Raw genomic sequence first — 20,636 nt, 5'->3', positions numbered from 1 at the left:
GCCAGAGCACACAAACTAACAGAGAGCCCAACCAGAGCACACAAACTAACAGAGAGCCCAGCCAGAGCACAGAAACTAACAGAGCCCGAGACAGAGCACACAAACGAACATACAGCCCAGCCAGAGCACAGAAACTAACAGAGCCCAGACAGAGCACACAAACGAACATACAGCCCAGCCAGAGCACACAAACTAACAGAGCCCAGCCAGAGCACACAAACTAACAGAGCCCAGCCAGAGCACACAAACTAACAGAGAACACAGCCAGAGCACACAAATAACATGAGAGACCAGCCGAAGCATAGAAACTAACAGAGAGCCCAGCCAGAGCACAGAAACTACCAGAGAGCCCAGCCAGAGCACAGAAACTACCAGAGAGCCCAGCCAGAGCATAGAAACTAACAGAGAGCCCAGCCAGAGCACAGAAACTAACAGAGCCCAGCCAGAGCACAGAAACTAACAAGAGCCCAGCCAGAGCACAGAAACTACCAGAGAGCCCAGCCAGAGCACAGAAACTAACAGAGAGCCCAGCCAGAGCACAGAAACTACCAGAGAGCCCAGCCAGAGCACTCAAATTAACAGAGCCCAGCCAGAGCACAGAGACTAACAGAGAGCCCAGCCAGAGCACAGAAACTACCAGAGAGCCCAGCCAGAGCACAGAGACTAACAGAGAGCCCAGCCAGAGCACAGAAACTAACAGAGAGCCCAGCCAGAGCACACAAACTAACAGAGAGCCCAGCCAGAGCACAGAAACTAACAGAGAACTCAGCCAGAGCACAGAAATTAACAGAGAACCCAGCCAGAGCACACAAACTAACAGAGCCCAGCCAGAGCACACAAACTAACAGAGAGCCCAGCCGGAGCAGACAAACTGAGAGCCCAGCCAGAGGACAGAAACTAACAGAGCCCAGCCAGAGCACACAAACTGAGAGCCCAGCCAGAGGACAGAAACTATCAGAGCCCAGACAGAGCACACAAACTAGCATACAGCCCAGCCAGAGCACACAAACTAACAGAGCCCAGCCAGAGCACACAAACTAACAGACAGCCCAGCCAGAGCACAGAAACTAACAGAGCCCAGCCAGAGCACACAAACTAACAGAGAACCCAGCCAGAGCACACAAACTAACAGAGAACCCAGCCAGAGCACACAAAATAACAGACAGCCCAGCCAGAGCACAGAAACTAACAGAGCCCTGCCAGAGCACACAAACTAACAGGGAGCCCAGCCAGAGCACACAAACTAACAGAGAACCCAGCCAGAGCATAGAAACTAACAGAGCTCAGCCAGAGTACAGAAACTAACAGAGAGCCCAGCCAGAGCATAGAAACTAACAGAGCCCAGCCAGAGCACAGAAAATACCAGAGAGCCCAGCCAGAGCACACAAACTAACAGAGCCCAGCCAGAGCACAGAAACTAACAAGAGCCCAGCCAGAGCACAGAAACTAACAGAGAGCCCAGCCAGAGCACAGAAACTACCAGAGAGCCCAGCCAGAGCACAGAAACTACCAGAGCGCCCAGCCAGAGCACAGAAACTGCCAGAGAGCCCAGCCAGAGCACATAAACTTACAGACAGCCCAGCCAGAGCACACTAACTAACAGACAGCCCTGTCAGAGCACATAAACTAAAGGAGAGCCCAGCCAGAACACACAAACTAACAGAGAGCCTAGCCAGAGCACACAAATATCAGAGAGCCCAGCAAGAGCATAGAACCTAACAGAGAGCCCAGCCAGAGCACAGAAACTAACAGACAGCCCAGCCAGAGCACACAAACTAACAGAGAGCCCAGCCAGAGTACACAAACTAACAGAGAGCCCAGCCAGAGCACACAAACTAACCGAGAGCACAGCAACTAACAGAGAGCCCAGCCAGAGCACACAAACTAACAGAGAGCACAGCCAGAGCACAGAAATAACAGAGAACCCAGCCAGAGCACAGAAATTAACAGAGAACACAGCCAGAGCACAGAAATTAATAGAGAACCAGCCAGAGCACAGAAACTAACAGAGCCCTGCCAGAGCACACAAACTAACAGAGCCCAGCTAGAGCACACAAACTAACAGAGAGCCCAGCCAGAGCACACAAACTAACTGAGCCCAGCCAGAGCACACAAACTAACAGAGAGCCCAGCCAGAGCACACAAACTAACAGAGAGCCCAGCCAGAGCACACAAACTAACATAGCCCAGCCAGAGAACACAAACTAACAGATAACCCAACCAGAGCACACAAACTAACAGAGAGCCCAGCCAGAGCACACAAACTAACAGAGAGCCCAGCCAGAGCACACAAACTAACAGAGAGCCCAGCCAGAGCACACAAACTAACAGAGAGCCCAGCCAGAGCACACAAACTAACAGAGCCCAGCCAGAGCACACAAACTAACAGAGAACCCAGCCACAGCACACAAACTAACAGACAGACCAGCCAGAGCACAGAAACTAACAGAGCCCAGCCAGAGCACACAAACTAACAGAGAGCCCAGCCAGAGCACACAAACTAACAGAGAACCCAGCCAGAGCAGAGAAACTAACAGAGCTAAGCCAGAGTACAGAAACTAACGGATCCCAGCCAGAGCACACAAACTGACAGAGAGCCCAGCCTGAGCACACAAACAAGCAGAGCTCAGCCAGAGGACAGAAACTAACAGAGAACCCATCCAGAGCACAGAAACTAACAGAGAGCCCTACCAGAGGACAGAAACTAACAGAGAGCCCAGACAGAGCACACAAACTAACAGCGAGCCCAGCCAGAGCACAGAAACTAACAGCGAGCCCAGCCAGAGCACACAAACTAACAGAGCCCAGCCAGAGCACAGAAACTACCAGAGAGCCCAGCCAGAGCACAGAAACTATCAGAGAGCACAGCCAGAGCACAGAAACTACCAGAGAGCCCAGGCAGAGGACAGAAACTAACAGAGAGCCCAGCCAGTGCATAGAAACTAACAGAGAGCCCAGCCAGAGCACATAAACTAGCAGAGAGCCCAGCCAGAGCACACAAACTAACAGAGCCCAGCCAGAGCACAGAAACTACCAAGAGCCCAGCCAGAGCGCAGAAACTACCAGAGAGCCTAGCCAGAGCACAGAAACTAACAGAGAGCCCAGCCAGAGCACAGAAACTACCAGAGAGACCAGCCAGAGCACACAAACTAACAGAGCCCAGCCAGAGCACAGAAACTAACAGAGAGCCCAGCCAGAGCATAGTATCTAACAGATAGCCCAGCCAGAGCACACAAACTAACAGAGAGCCCAGCCAGAGCACACAAACTAACAGAGAGCACAGCAACTAACAGAGAGCCCAGCCAGAGCACACAAACTAACAGAGAGCCCAGCCAGAGCACAGAAATTAACAGAGAACACAGCCAGAGCACAGAAATTAATAGAGAACACAGCCAGAGCACAGAAATTAATAGAGAACCAGCCAGAGCACAGAAACTAACAGAGCCCTGCCTGAGCACACAAACTAACAGAGCCCAGCCAGAGCACACAAACTAACAGAGAGCCCAGCCAGAGCACACAAACTAACAGAGAGCCCAGCCAGAACACACAAACTAACAGAGCCCAGCCAGAGCACAGAAACTAACAGAGCCCAGCCAGAGCACAGAAACTAACAGAGCCCAGCCAGAGCACACAAACTAACAGAGAACTCAGCCAGAGCACACAAACTAACAGAGAGCCCAGCCAGTGCACACAAACTAACAGAGCCCTGCCTGAGCACACAAACAAACAGAGCCCATCCAGAGCACACAAACTAACAGAGAGCCCAGCCAGAGCACACAAACTAACAGAGCCCAGACAGAGCACACAAACTAACAGACAGCCCAGCCAGAGCACACAAACTAACAGCGAGCCCAGCCAGAGCACACAAACTAACAGAGCCCAGCCAGAGCACACAAACTAACAGAGAGCACACAAACTAACAGAGAGCCCAGCCAGAGCACACAAACTAACAGAGAGCCCAGCCAGAGCACACAAACTAACAGAGAGCACACAAACTAACAGCGAGCCCAGCCAGAGCACAGTAACTAACAGAGCCCAGCCAGAGCACACAAACTAACAGAGAGCACACAAACTAACAGAGAGCCCAGCCAGAGCACACAAACTAACAGAGAACCCAGCCAGAGCACAGAAACTAACAGAGCCCAGCCAGAGCACACAAACTTACAGAGAGCCCAGCCAGAGCACAGAAACTAACAGAGCCCAGACAGAGCACACAAACTAACAGAGAGCCCAGCCAGAGCACACAAACTAACAGCGAGCCCAGCCAGAGCACACAAACTAACAGAGAGCCCAGCCAGAGCACACAAACTAACAGCGAGCCCAGCCAGAGCACACAAACTAACAGCGAGCCCAGCCAGAGCACACAAACTAACAGAGCCCATCCAGAGCACACAAACTAACAGAGAGCCCAGCCAGAGCACACAAACTAACAGAGCCCAGACAGAGCACACAAACTAACAGCGAGCCCAGCCAGAGCACACAAGCTAACAGAGCCCATCCAGAGCACACAAACTAACAGAGAGCGCAGCCAGAGCACACAAACTAACAGAGAGCCCAGCCAGAGCACACAAACTAACAGAGCCCAGACAGAGCACACAAACTAACAGACAGCCCAGCCAGAGCACACAAACTAACAGCGAGCCCAGCCAGAGCACACAAACTAACAGAGCCCAGCCAGAGCACACAAACTAACAGAGAGCACACAAACTAACAGAGAGCACACAAACTAACAGCGAGCCCAGCCAGAGCACAGAAACTAACAGAGCCCAGCCAGAGCACACAAACTAACAGAGAGCACACAAACTAACAGAGAGCCCAGCCAGAGCACACAAACTAACAGAGAACCCAGCCAGAGCACAGAAACTAACAGAGCCCAGCCAGAGCACACAAACTTACAGAGAGCCCAGCCAGAGCACAGAAACTAACAGAGCCCAGACAGAGCACACAAACTAACCGAGATCCCAGCCAGAGCACACAAACTAACAGCGAGCCCAGCCAGAGCACACAAACTAACAGCGAGCCCAGCCAGAGCACACAAACTAACAGAGAGCCCAGCCAGAGCACACAAACTAACAGACAGCCCAGCCAGAGCACACAAACTAACAGAGCCCAGCCAGAGCACACAAACTAACAGAGCCCAGCCAGAGCACAAAAACTAACAGAGCCCAGCCAGAGCACACAAACTAACAGAGAACACACAAACTAACAGAGAGCACAGCCAGACCACACAAACTAACAGAGAGCCCAGCCAGAGCACACAAACTAACAGAGAACCCAGCCAGAGCACACAAACTAACAGAGAGCCCAGCCAGAGCACACAAACTAACAGAGAGCCCAGCCAGAGCACAGAAACTAACAGAGCCCAGACAGAGCACAGAAACTAACAGAGAACCCAGCCAGAGCACCCAAACTAACAGAGAGCCCAGCCAGATCACACAAACTAACAGAGAGCCCAGCCAGAGCACACAAACTAACAGACAGCCCAGCCAGAGCACACAAACTAACAGAGCCCAGCCAGAACACACAAACTAACAGCGAGCCCAGCCAGAGCACACAAACTAACAGAGCCCAGCCAGAGCACACAAACTAACAGAGAGCACACAAACTAACAGAGAGCACAGCCAGAGCACACAAACTAACAGAGAGCCCAGCCAGAGCACACAAACTAACAGAGAACCCAGCCAGAGCACACAAACTAACAGAGAGCCCAGCCAGAGCACACAAACTAACAGAGAGCCCAGCCAGAGCACAGAAACTAACAGAGCCCAGACAGAGCACAGAAACTAACAGAGAACCCAGCCAGAGCACACAAACTAACAGAGAGCTCAGCCAGAGCACACAAACTAACAGAGAGCCCAGCCAGAGCACAGAAACTAACAGAGCCCAGACAGAGCACAGAAACTAACAGAGAACCCAGCCAGAGCACACAAACTAACAGCGAGCCCAGCCAGAGCACACAAACTAACAGAGCCCAGCCAGAGCACACAAACTAACAGAGAGCACAGCCAGAGCACACAAACTAACAGAGAGCCCAGCCAGAGCACACAAACTAACAGAGAACCCAGCCAGAGCACACAAACTAACAGAGAGCCCAGCCAGAGCACACAAACTAACAGAGAGCCCAGCCAGAGCACAGAAACTAACAGAGCCCAGACAGAGCACAGAAACTAACAGAGAACCCAGCCAGAGCACACAAACTAACAGAGAGCCCAGCCAGAGCACACAAACTAACAGAGAGCCCAGCCAGAGCACAGAAAGTAACAGAGCCCAGACAGAGCACACAAACTAACAGAGAACCCAGCTAGGGCACACAAACTAACAGAGAGCCCAGCCAGAGCACACAAACTAACAGAGAGCCCAGACAGAGCACACAAACTAACAGACAGCCCAGCCAGAGCACACAAACTAACAGAGAGCCCAGCCAGAGCACACAAACTAACAGAGAGCCCAGCCAGAGCACACAAACTAACAGAGAGCCCAGACAGAGCACACAAACTAACAGACAGCCCAGCCAGAGCACACAAACTAACAGCGAGCCCAGCCAGAGCACACAAACTAACAGAGCCCAGCCAGAGCACACAAACTAACAGAGAGCACACAAACTAACAGAGAGCACACAAACTAACAGAGAGCACAGCCAGAGCACAGAAACTAACAGAGCCCAGACAGAGCACACAAAATAACAGAGAACCCAGGCAGAGCACACAAACTAACAGAGAGCCCAGCCAGAGCACACAAACTAACAGAGAGCCCAGCCAGAGCACAGAAAGTAACAGAGCCCAGACAGAGCACACAAACTAACAGAGAACCCCGCCAGGGCACACAAACTAACAGAGAGCCCAGCCAGAGCACACAAACTAACAGAGAGCCCACCCAGAGCACACAAACTAACAGAGAGCCCAGCCAGAGCACAGAAAGTAACAGAGCCCAGACAGAGCACACAAACTAACAGAGAACCCAGCCAGGGCACACAAACTAACAGAGAGCCCAGCCAGAGCACAGCCAGAGCACACAAACTAACAGAGAGCCCAGTCGGAGCACACAAACTAACAGAGAGCCCAGCCAGAGCACACAAACTAACAGAGCCCAGCCAGAGCACACAAACTAACAGAGAGCCCAGACAGAGCACACAAACTAACAGACAGCCCAGCCAGAGCACACAAACTAACAGCGAGCCCAGCCAGAGCACACAAACTAACAGAGCCCAGCCAGAGCACACAAACTAACAGAGAGCACACAAACTAACAGAGATCACACAAACTAACAGAGAGCCCAGCCAGAGCACACAAACTAACAGCGAGCCCAGCCAGAGCACAGAAACTAACAGCGAGCCCAGCCAGAGCACACAAACTAACAGAGAGCACACAAACTAACAGAGAGCCCAGCCAGAGCACACAAACTAACAGAGAGCCCAGCCAGAGCACAGAAACTAACAGAGCCCAGACAAAGCACACAAACTAACAGAGAACCCAGACAGAGCACACAAACTAACAGAGAACCCAGCAGAGCACACAAACTAACAGAGAGCCCAGCCAGAGCACACAAACTAACAGCGAGCCCAGCCAGAGCACACAAACTAACAGCGAGCCCAGCCAGAGCACACAAACTAACAGAGCCCATCCAGAGCACACAAACTAACAGAGAGCCCAGCCAGAGCACACAAACTAACAGAGCCCAGACAGAGCACACAAACTAACAGCGAGCCCAGCCAGAGCACACAAGCTAACAGAGCCCATCCAGAGCACACAAACTAACAGAGAGCCCAGCCAGAGCACACAAACTAACAGAGCCCAGACAGAGCACACAAACTAACAGACAGCCCAGCCAGAGCACACAAACTAACAGCGAGCCCAGCCAGAGCACACAAACTAACAGAGCCCAGCCAGAGCACACAAACTAACAGCGAGCCCAGCCAGAGCACACAAACTAACAGCGAGCCCAGCCAGAGCACAGAAACTAACAGAGCCCAGCCAGAGCACACAAACTAACAGAGAGCACACAAACTAACAGAGAGCCCAGCCAGAGCACACAAACTAACAGAGAACCCAGCCAGAGCACAGAAACTAACAGAGCCCAGCCAGAGCACACAAACTTACAGAGAGCCCAGCCAGAGCACAGAAACTAACAGAGCCCAGACAGAGCACACAAACTAACCGAGATCCCAGCCAGAGCACACAAACTAACAGCGAGCCCAGCCAGAGCACACAAACTAACAGCGAGCCCAGCCAGAGCACACAAACTAACAGAGAGCCCAGCCAGAGCACACAAACAAACAGACAGCCCAGCCAGAGCACACAAACTAACAGAGCCCAGCCAGAGCACACAAACTAACAGAGCCCAGCCAGAGCACAAAAACTAACAGAGCCCAGCCAGAGCACACAAACTAACAGAGAGCACACAAACTAACAGAGAGCACAGCCAGACCACACAAACTAACAGAGAGCCCAGCCAGAGCACACAAACTAACAGAGAACCCAGCCAGAGCACACAAACTAACAGAGAGCCCAGCCAGAGCACAGAAACTAACAGAGCCCAGACAGAGCACAGAAACTAACAGAGAACCCAGCCAGAGCACCCAAACTAACAGAGAGCCCAGCCAGATCACACAAACTAACAGAGAGCCCAGCCAGAGCACACAAACTAACAGACAGCCCAGCCAGAGCACACAAACTAACAGAGCCCAGCCAGAACACACAAACTAACAGCGAGCCCAGCCAGAGCACACAAACTAACAGAGCCCAGCCAGAGCACACAAACTAACAGAGAGCACACAAACTAACAGAGAGCACAGCCAGAGCACACAAACTAACAGAGAGCCCAGCCAGAGCACACAAACTAACAGAGAACCCAGCCAGAGCACACAAACTAACAGAGAGCCCAGCCAGAGCACACAAACTAACAGAGAGCCCAGCCAGAGCACAGAAACTAACAGAGCCCAGACAGAGCACAGAAACTAACAGAGAACCCAGCCAGAGCACACAAACTAACAGAGAGCCCAGCCAGAGCACACAAACTAACAGAGAGCCCAGCCAGAGCACAGAAACTAACAGAGCCCAGACAGAGCACAGAAACTAACAGAGAACCCAGCCAGAGCACACAAACTAACAGAGAGCCCAGCCAGAGCACACAAACTAACAGAGAGCCCAGCAAGAGCACACAAACTAACAGACAGCCCAGCCAGAGCACACAAACTAACAGAGCCCAGCCAGAACACACAAACTAACAGCGAGCCCAGCCAGAGCACACAAACTAACAGAGCCCAGCCAGAGCACACAAACTAACAGAGAGCACACAAACTAACAGAGAGCACAGCCAGAGCACACAAACTAACAGAGAGCCCAGCCAGAGCACACAAACTAACAGAGAACCCAGCCAGAGCACACAAACTAACAGAGAGCCCAGCCAGAGCACACAAACTAACAGAGAGCCCAGCCAGAGCACAGAAACTAACAGAGCCCAGACAGAGCACAGAAACTAACAGAGAACCCAGCCAGAGCACACAAACTAACAGAGAGCCCAGCCAGAGCACACAAACTAACAGAGAGCCCAGCCAGAGCACAGAAAGTAACAGAGCCCAGACAGAGCACACAAACTAACAGAGAACCCAGCTAGGGCACACAAACTAACAGAGAGCCCAGCCAGAGCACACAAACTAACAGAGAGCCCAGACAGAGCACACAAACTAACAGACAGCCCAGACAGAGCACACAAACTAACAGAGAGCCCAGCCAGAGCACACAAACTAACAGAGAGCCCAGCCAGAGCACACAAACTAACAGAGAGCCCAGACAGAGCACACAAACTAACAGACAGCCCAGCCAGAGCACACAAACTAACAGCGAGCCCAGCCAGAGCACACAAACTAACAGAGCCCAGCCAGAGCACACAAACTAACAGAGAGCACACAAACTAACAGAGAGCACACAAACTAACAGAGAGCACAGCCAGAGCACAGAAACTAACAGAGCCCAGACAGAGCACACAAAATAACAGAGAACCCAGGCAGAGCACACAAACTAACAGAGAGCCCAGCCAGAGCACACAAACTAACAGAGAGCCCAGCCAGAGCACAGAAAGTAACAGAGCCCAGACAGAGCACACAAACTAACAGAGAACCCCGCCAGGGCACACAAACTAACAGAGAGCCCAGCCAGAGCACACAAACTAACAGAGAGCCCAGCCAGAGCACACAAACTAACAGAGAGCCCAGCCAGAGCACAGAAAGTAACAGAGCCCAGACAGAGCACACAAACTAACAGAGAACCCAGCCAGGGCACACAAACTAACAGAGAGCCCAGCCAGAGCACAGCCAGAGCACACAAACTAACAGAGAGCCCAGTCGGAGCACACAAACTAACAGAGAGCCCAGCCAGAGCACACAAACTAACAGAGCCCAGCCAGAGCACACAAACTAACAGAGAGCCCAGACAGAGCACACAAACTAACAGACAGCCCAGCCAGAGCACACAAACTAACAGCGAGCCCAGCCAGAGCACACAAACTAACAGAGCCCAGCCAGAGCACACAAACTAACAGAGAGCACACAAACTAACAGAGATCACACAAACTAACAGAGAGCCCAGCCAGAGCACACAAACTAACAGCGAGCCCAGCCAGAGCACAGAAACTAACAGCGAGCCCAGCCAGAGCACACAAACTAACAGAGAGCACACAAACTAACAGAGAGCCCAGCCAGAGCACACAAACTAACAGAGAGCACACAAACTAACAGAGAGCCCAGCCAGAGCACAGAAACTAACAGAGCCCAGACAAAGCACACAAACTAACAGAGAACCCAGACAGAGCACACAAACTAACAGAGAACCCAGCAGAGCACACAAACTAACAGAGAGCCCAGCCAGAGCACACAAACTAACAGCGAGCCCAGCCAGAGCACACAAACTAACAGCGAGCCCAGCCAGAGCACACAAACTAACAGAGCCCATCCAGAGCACACAAACTAACAGAGAGCCCAGCCAGAGCACACAAACTAACAGAGCCCAGACAGAGCACACAAACTAACAGCGAGCCCAGCCAGAGCACACAAGCTAACAGAGCCCATCCAGAGCACACAAACTAACAGAGAGCCCAGCCAGAGCACACAAACTAACAGAGCCCAGACAGAGCACACAAACTAACAGACAGCCCAGCCAGAGCACACAAACTAACAGCGAGCCCAGCCAGAGCACACAAACTAACAGAGCCCAGCCAGAGCACACAAACTAACAGCGAGCCCAGCCAGAGCACACAAACTAACAGCGAGCCCAGCCAGAGCACAGAAACTAACAGAGCCCAGCCAGAGCACACAAACTAACAGAGAGCACACAAACTAACAGAGAGCCCAGCCAGAGCACACAAACTAACAGAGAACCCAGCCAGAGCACAGAAACTAACAGAGCCCAGCCAGAGCACACAAACTTACAGAGAGCCCAGCCAGAGCACAGAAACTAACAGAGCCCAGACAGAGCACACAAACTAACAGCGAGCCCAGCCAGAGCACACAAACTAACAGCGAGCCCAGCCAGAGCACACAAACTAACAGAGAGCCCAGCCAGAGCACACAAACAAACAGACAGCCCAGCCAGAGCACACAAACTAACAGAGCCCAGCCAGAGCACACAAACTAACAGAGCCCAGCCAGAGCACAAAAACTAACAGAGCCCAGCCAGAGCACACAAACTAACAGAGAGCACACAAACTAACAGAGAGCACAGCCAGACCACACAAACTAACAGAGAGCCCAGCCAGAGCACACAAACTAACAGAGAACCCAGCCAGAGCACACAAACTAACAGAGAGCCCAGCCAGAGCACACAAACTAACAGAGAGCCCAGCCAGAGCACAGAAACTAACAGAGCCCAGACAGAGCACAGAAACTAACAGAGAACCCAGCCAGAGCACCCAAACTAACAGAGAGCCCAGCCAGATCACACAAACTAACAGAGAGCCCAGCCAGAGCACACAAACTAACAGACAGCCCAGCCAGAGCACACAAACTAACAGAGCCCAGCCAGAACACACAAACTAACAGCGAGCCCAGCCAGAGCACACAAACTAACAGAGCCCAGCCAGAGCACACAAACTAACAGAGAGCACACAAACTAACAGAGAGCACAGCCAGAGCACACAAACTAACAGAGAGCCCAGCCAGAGCACACAAACTAACAGAGAACCCAGCCAGAGCACACAAACTAACAGAGAGCCCAGCCAGAGCACACAAACTAACAGAGAGCCCAGCCAGAGCACAGAAACTAACAGAGCCCAGACAGAGCACAGAAACTAACAGAGAACCCAGCCAGAGCACACAAACTAACAGAGAGCCCAGCCAGAGCACACAAACTAACAGAGAGCCCAGCCAGAGCACAGAAACTAACAGAGCCCAGACAGAGCACAGAAACTAACAGAGAACCCAGCCAGAGCACACAAACTAACAGAGAGCCCAGCCAGAGCACACAAACTAACAGAGAGCCCAGCAAGAGCACACAAACTAACAGACAGCCCAGCCAGAGCACACAAACTAACAGAGCCCAGCCAGAACACACAAACTAACAGCGAGCCCAGCCAGAGCACACAAACTAACAGAGCCCAGCCAGAGCACACAAACTAACAGAGAGCACACAAACTAACAGAGAGCACAGCCAGAGCACACAAACTAACAGAGAGCCCAGCCAGAGCACACAAACTAACAGAGAACCCAGCCAGAGCACACAAACTAACAGAGAGCCCAGCCAGAGCACACAAACTAACAGAGAGCCCAGCCAGAGCACAGAAACTAACAGAGCCCAGACAGAGCACAGAAACTAACAGAGAACCCAGCCAGAGCACACAAACTAACAGAGAGCCCAGCCAGAGCATACAAACTAACAGAGAGCCCAGCCAGAGCACAGAAAGTAACAGAGCCCAGACAGAGCACACAAACTAACAGAGAACCCAGCTAGGGCACACAAACTAACAGAGAGCCCAGCCAGAGCACACAAACTAACAGAGAGCCCAGACAGAGCACACAAACTAACAGACAGCCCAGCCAGAGCACACAAACTAACAGAGAGCCCAGCCAGAGCACACAAACTAACAGAGAGCCCAGCCAGAGCACACAAACTAACAGAGAGCCCAGACAGAGCACACAAACTAACAGACAGCCCAGCCAGAGCACACAAACTAACAGCGAGCCCAGCCAGAGCACACAAACTAACAGAGCCCAGCCAGAGCACACAAACTAACAGAGAGCACACAAACTAACAGAGAGCACACAAACTAACAGAGAGCACACAAGCTAACAGAGAGCACAGCCAGAGCACAGAAACTAACAGAGCCCAGACAGAGCACACAAAATAACAGAGAACCCAGGCAGAGCACACAAACTAACAGAGAGCCCAGCCAGAGCACACAAACTAACAGAGAGCCCAGCCAGAGCACAGAAAGTAACAGAGCCCAGACAGAGCACACAAACTAACAGAGAACCCCGCCAGGGCACACAAACTAACAGAGAGCCCAGCCAGAGCACACAAACTAACAGAGAGCCCAGCCAGAGCACACAAACTAACAGAGAGCCCAGCCAGAGCACAGAAAGTAACAGAGCCCAGACAGAGCACACAAACTAACAGAGAACCCAGCCAGGGCACACAAACTAACAGAGAGCCCAGCCAGAGCACAGCCAGAGCACACAAACTAACAGAGAGCCCAGTCGGAGCACACAAACTAACAGAGAGCCCAGCCAGAGCACACAAACTAACAGAGCCCAGCCAGAGCACACAAACTAACAGAGAGCCCAGACAGAGCACACAAACTAACAGACAGCCCAGCCAGAGCACACAAACTAACAGCGAGCCCAGCCAGAGCACACAAACTAACAGAGAGCACACAAACTAACAGAGATCACACAAACTAACAGAGAGCCCAGCCAGAGCACACAAACTAACAGCGAGCCCAGCCAGAGCACAGAAACTAACAGCGAGCCCAGCCAGAGCACACAAACTAACAGAGAGCACACAAACTAACAGAGAGCCCAGCCAGAGCACACAAACTAACAGAGAGCCCAGCCAGAGCACAGAAACTAACAGAGAGCCCAGCCAGAGCACAGAAACTAACAGAGCCCAGACAAAGCACACAAACTAACAGAGAGCCCAGCCAGATCACACAAACTAACAGAGAGCCCAGACAGAGCACACAAACTAACAGACAGCCCAGCCAGAGCACACAAACTAACAGAGAACCCAGCAGAGCACACAAACTAACAGAGAGCCCAGCCAGAGCACACAAACTAACAGCGAGCCCAGCCAGAGCACAGAAACTAACAGAGCCCAGCCAGAGCACACAAACTAACAGAGAGCACACAAACTAACAGAGAGCCCAGCCAGAGCACACAAACTAACAGAGAGCCCAGCCAGAGCACAGAAACTAACAGAGCCCAGACAAAGCACACAAACTAACAGAGAGCCCAGCCAGAGCACAGAAACTAACAGAGAACCCAGCCAGAGCACACAAACTAACAGACAGCCCAGCCAGAGCACAGAAACTAACAGAGCCCAGCCAGAGCACACAAACTAACAGACAGCCCAGCCAGAGCACAGAAACTAACAGAGCCCAGCCAGAGCACACAAACTAACAGACAGCCCAGCCAGAGCACAGAAACTAACAGAGCCCAGCCAGAGCACACAAACTAACAGAGCCCAGCCAGAGCACACAAACTAACAGAGAGCCCAGACAGAGCACACAAACTAACATCGAGCCCAGCCAGAGCACACAAACTAACAGAGCCCAGCCAGAGCACACAAACTAACAGAGAGCCCAGCCAGAGCACAGAAACTAACAGAGAACCCAGACAGAGCACACAAACTAACAGAGAGCCCAGTCGGAGCACACAAACTAACAGAGAGCCCAACCAGATCACACAAACTAACAGAGAGCCCAGCCAGAGCACAGAAACTACCAGAGAGCCCAGCCAGAGCACAGAAACACCAGAGAGCCCAGCCAGAGCACAGAAACTTACAGACAGCCCAGCCAGAGCACACTAACTAACAGACAGCCCTGTCAGAGCACATAAACTAAAGGAGAGCCCAGCCAGAACACACAAACTAACAGAGAGCCTAGCCAGAGCACACAAATATCAGAGAGTCCAGCAAGAGCATAGAACCTAACAGAGAGCCCAGCCAGAGCACAGAAACTAACAGACAGCCCAGCCAGAGCACACAAACTAACAGAGAGCCCAGCCAGAGTACACAAACTAACAGCGAGCCCAGCCAGAGCACACAAACTAACAGCGAGCCCAGCCAGAGCACACAAACTAACAGAGCCCATCCAGAGCACACAAACTAACAGAGAGCCCAGCCAGAGCACACAAACTAACAGAGCCCAGACAGAGCACACAAACTAACAGCGAGCCCAGCCAGAGCACACAAGCTAACAGAGCCCACCCAGAGCACACAAACTAACAGAGAGCCCAGCCAGAGCACACAAACTAACAGAGCCCAGACAGAGCACACAAACTAACAGACAGCCCAGCCAGAGCACACAAACTAACAGCGAGCCCAGCCAGAGCACACAAACTAACAGAGCCCAGCCAGAGCACACAAACTAACAGCGAGCCCAGCCAGAGCACACAAACTAACAGCGAGCCCAGCCAGAGCACACAAACTAACAGAGCCCAGCCAGAGCACACAAACTAACAGAGAGCACACAAACTAACAGAGAGCCCAGCCAGAGCACACAAACTAACAGAGAACCCAGCCAGAGCACAGAAACTAACAGAGCCCAGCCAGAGCACACAAACTTACAGAGAGCCCAGCCAGAGCACAGAAACTAACAGAGCCCAGACAGAGCACACAAACTAACCGAGATCCCAGCCAGAGCACACAAACTAACAGCGAGCCCAGCCAGAGCACACAAACTAACAGCGAGCCCAGCCAGAGCACACAAACTAACAGAGAGCCCAGCCAGAGCACACAAACAAACAGACAGCCCAGCCAGAGCACACAAACTAACAGAGCCCAGCCAGAGCACACAAACTAACAGAGCCCAGCCAGAGCACAAAAACTAACAGAGCCCAGCCAGAGCACACAAACTAACAGAGAGCACACAAACTAACAGAGAGCACAGCCAGACCACACAAACTAACAGAGAGCCCAGCCAGAGCACACAAACTAACAGAGAACCCAGCCAGAGCACACAAACTAACAGAGAGCCCAGCCAGAGCACAGAAACTAACAGAGCCCAGACAGAGCACAGAAACTAACAGAGAACCCAGCCAGAGCACCCAAACTAACAGAGAGCCCAGCCAGATCACACAAACTAACAGAGAGCCCAGCCAGAGCACACAAACTAACAGACAGCCCAGCCAGAGCACACAAACTAACAGAGCCCAGCCAGAACACACAAACTAACAGCGAGCCCAGCCAGAGCACACAAACTAACAGAGCCCAGCCAGAGCACACAAACTAACAGAGAGCACACAAACTAACAGAGAGCACAGCCAGAGCACACAAACTAACAGAGAGCCCAGCCAGAGCACACAAACTAACAGAGAACCCAGCCAGAGCACACAAACTAACAGAGAGCCCAGCCAGAGCACACAAACTAACAGAGAGCCCAGCCAGAGCACAGAAACTAACAGAGCCCAGACAGAGCACAGAAACTAACAGAGAACCCAGCCAGAGCACACAAACTAACAGAGAGCCCAGCCAGAGCACACAAACTAACAGAGAGCCCAGCAAGAGCACACAAACTAACAGACAGCCCAGCCAGAGCACACAAACTAACAGAGCCCAGCCAGAACACACAAACTAACAGCGAGCCCAGCCAGAGCACACAAACTAACAGAGCCCAGCCAGAGCACACAAACTAACAGAGAGCACACAAACTAACAGAGAGCACAGCCAGAGCACACAATCTAACAGAGAGCCCAGCCAGAGCACACAAACTAACAGAGAACCCAGCCAGAGCACACAAACTAACAGAGAGCCCAGCCAGAGCACACAAACTAACAGAGAGCCCAGCCAGAGCACAGAAACTAACAGAGCCCAGACAGAGCACAGAAACTAACAGAGAACCCAGCCAGAGCACACAAACTAACAGAGAGCCCAGCCAGAGCACACAAACTAACAGAGAGCCCAGCCAGAGCACAGAAAGTAACAGAGCCCAGACAGAGCACACAAACTAACAGAGAACCCAGCTAGGGCACACAAACTAACAGAGAGCCCAGCCAGAGCACACAAACTAACAGAGAGCCCAGACAGAGCACACAAACTAACAGACAGCCCAGCCAGAGCACACAAACTAACAGAGAGCCCAGCCAGAGCACACAAACTAACAGAGAGCCCAGCCAGAGCACACAAACTAACAGAGAGCCCAGACAGAGCACACAAACTAACAGACAGCCCAGCCAGAGCACACAAACTAACAGCGAGCCCAGCCAGAGCACACAAACTAACAGAGCCCAGCCAGAGCACACAAACTAACAGAGAGCACACAAACTAACAGAGAGCACACAAACTAACAGAGAGCACAGCCAGAGCACAGAAACTAACAGAGCCCAGACAGAGCACACAAAATAACAGAGAACCCAGGCAGAGCACACAAACTAACAGAGAGCCCAGCCAGAGCACACAAACTAACAGAGAGCCCAGCCAGAGCACAGAAAGTAACAGAGCCCAGACAGAGCACACAAACTAACAGAGAACCCCGCCAGGGCACACAAACTAACAGAGAGCCCAGCCAGAGCACACAAACTAACAGAGAGCCCAGCCAGAGCACACAAACTAACAGAGAGCCCAGCCAGAGCACAGAAAGTAACAGAGCCCAGACAGAGCACACAAACTAACAGAGAACCCAGCCAGGGCACACAAACTAACAGAGAGCCCAGCCAGAGCACAGCCAGAGCACACAAACTAACAGAGAGCCCAGTCGGAGCACACAAACTAACAGAGAGCCCAGCCAGAGCACACAAACTAACAGAGCCCAGCCAGAGCACACAAACTAACAGAGAGCCCAGACAGAGCACACAAACTAACAGACAGCCCAGCCAGAGCACACAAACTAACAGCGAGCCCAGCCAGAGCACACAAACTAACAGAGCCCAGCCAGAGCACACAAACTAACAGAGAGCACACAAACTAACAGAGATCACACAAACTAACAGAGAGCCCAGCCAGAGCACACAAACTAACAGCGAGCCCAGCCAGAGCACAGAAACTAACAGCGAGCCCAGCCAGAGCACACAAACTAACAGAGAGCACACAAACTAACAGAGAGCCCAGCCAGAGCACACAAACTAACAGAGAGCCCAGCCAGAGCACAGAAACTAACAGAGCCCAGACAAAGCACACAAACTAACAGAGAACCCAGACAGAGCACACAAACTAACAGAGAACCCAGCAGAGCACACAAACTAACAGAGAGCCCAGCCAGAGCACACAAACTAACAGCGAGCCCAGCCAGAGCACACAAACTAACAGCGAGCCCAGCCAGAGCACACAAACTAACAGAGCCCATCCAGAGCACACAAACTAACAGAGAGCCCAGCCAGAGCACACAAACTAACAGAGCCCAGACAGAGCACACAAACTAACAGCGAGCCCAGCCAGAGCACACAAGCTAACAGAGCCCATCCAGAGCACACAAACTAACAGAGAGCCCAGCCAGAGCACACAAACTAACAGAGCCCAGACAGAGCACACAAACTAACAGACAGCCCAGCCAGAGCACACAAACTAACAGCGAGCCCAGCCAGAGCACACAAACTAACAGAGCCCAGCCAGAGCACACAAACTAACAGCGAGCCCAGCCAGAGCACACAAACTAACAGCGAGCCCAGCCAGAGCACAGAAACTAACAGAGCCCAGCCAGAGCACACAAACTAACAGAGAGCACACAAACTAACAGAGAGCCCAGCCAGAGCACACAAACTAACAGAGAACCCAGCCAGAGCACAGAAACTAACAGAGCCCAGCCAGAGCACACAAACTTACAGAGAGCCCAGCCAGAGCACAGAAACTAACAGAGCCCAGACAGAGCACACAAACTAACCGAGATCCCAGCCAGAGCACACAAACTAACAGCGAGCCCAGCCAGAGCACACAAACTAACAGCGAGCCCAGCCAGAGCACACAAACTAACAGAGAGCCCAGCCAGAGCACACAAACAAACAGACAGCCCAGCCAGAGCACACAAACTAACAGAGCCCAGCCAGAGCACACAAACTAACAGAGCCCAGCCAGAGCACAAAAACTAACAGAGCCCAGCCAGAGCACACAAACTAACAGAGAGCACACAAACTAACAGAGAGCACAGCCAGACCACACAAACTAACAGAGAGCCCAGCCAGAGCACACAAACTAACAGAGAACCCAGCCAGAGCACACAAACTAACAGAGAGCCCAGCCAGAGCACACAAACTAACAGAGAGCCCAGCCAGAGCACAGAAACTAACAGAGCCCAGACAGAGCACAGAAACTAACAGAGAACCCAGCCAGAGCACCCAAACTAACAGAGAGCCCAGCCAGATCACACAAACTAACAGAGAGCCCAGCCAGAGCACACAAACTAACAGACAGCCCAGCCAGAGCACACAAACTAACAGAGCCCAGCCAGAACACACAAACTAACAGCGAGCCCAGCCAGAGCACACAAACTAACAGAGCCCAGCCAGAGCACACAAACTAACAGAGAGCACACAAACTAACAGAGAGCACAGCCAGAGCACACAAACTAACAGAGAGCCCAGCCAGAGCACACAAACTAACAGAGAACCCAGCCAGAGCACACAAACTAACAGAGAGCCCAGCCAGAGCACACAAACTAACAGAGAGCCCAGCCAGAGCACAGAAACTAACAGAGCCCAGACAGAGCACAGAAACTAACAGAGAACCCAGCCAGAGCACACAAACTAACAGAGAGCCCAGCCAGAGCACACAAACTAACAGAGAGCCCAGCCAGAGCACAGAAACTAACAGAGCCCAGACAGAGCACAGAAACTAACAGAGAACCCAGCCAGAGCACACAAACTAACAGAGAGCCCAGCCAGAGCACACAAACTAACAGAGAGCCCAGCAAGAGCACACAAACTAACAGACAGCCCAGCCAGAGCACACAAACTAACAGAGCCCAGCCAGAACACACAAACTAACAGCGAGCCCAGCCAGAGCACACAAACTAACAGAGCCCAGCCAGAGCACACAAACTAACAGAGAGCACACAAACTAACAGAGAGCACAGCCAGAGCACACAAACTAACAGAGAGCCCAGCCAGAGCACACAAACTAACAGAGAACCCAGCCAGAGCACACAAACTAACAGAGAGCCCAGCCAGAGCACACAAACTAACAGAGAGCCCAGCCAGAGCACAGAAACTAACAGAGCCCAGACAGAGCACAGAAACTAACAGAGAACCCAGCCAGAGCACACAAACTAACAGAGAGCCCAGCCAGAGCATACAAACTAACAGAGAGCCCAGCCAGAGCACAGAAAGTAACAGAGCCCAGACAGAGCACACAAACTAACAGAGAACCCAGCTAGGGCACACAAACTAACAGAGAGCCCAGCCAGAGCACACAAACTAACAGACAGCCCAGCCAGAGCACACAAACTAACAGAGAGCCCAGCCAGAGCACACAAACTAACAGAGAGCCCAGCCAGAGCACACA

Source organism: Scyliorhinus torazame, chromosome 16, assembly GCF_047496885.1.
Source record: "Scyliorhinus torazame isolate Kashiwa2021f chromosome 16, sScyTor2.1, whole genome shotgun sequence".
Classification (NCBI taxonomy): Eukaryota; Metazoa; Chordata; class Chondrichthyes; order Carcharhiniformes; family Scyliorhinidae; genus Scyliorhinus; species Scyliorhinus torazame.
This window is presented reverse-complemented; position numbering follows the sequence as displayed.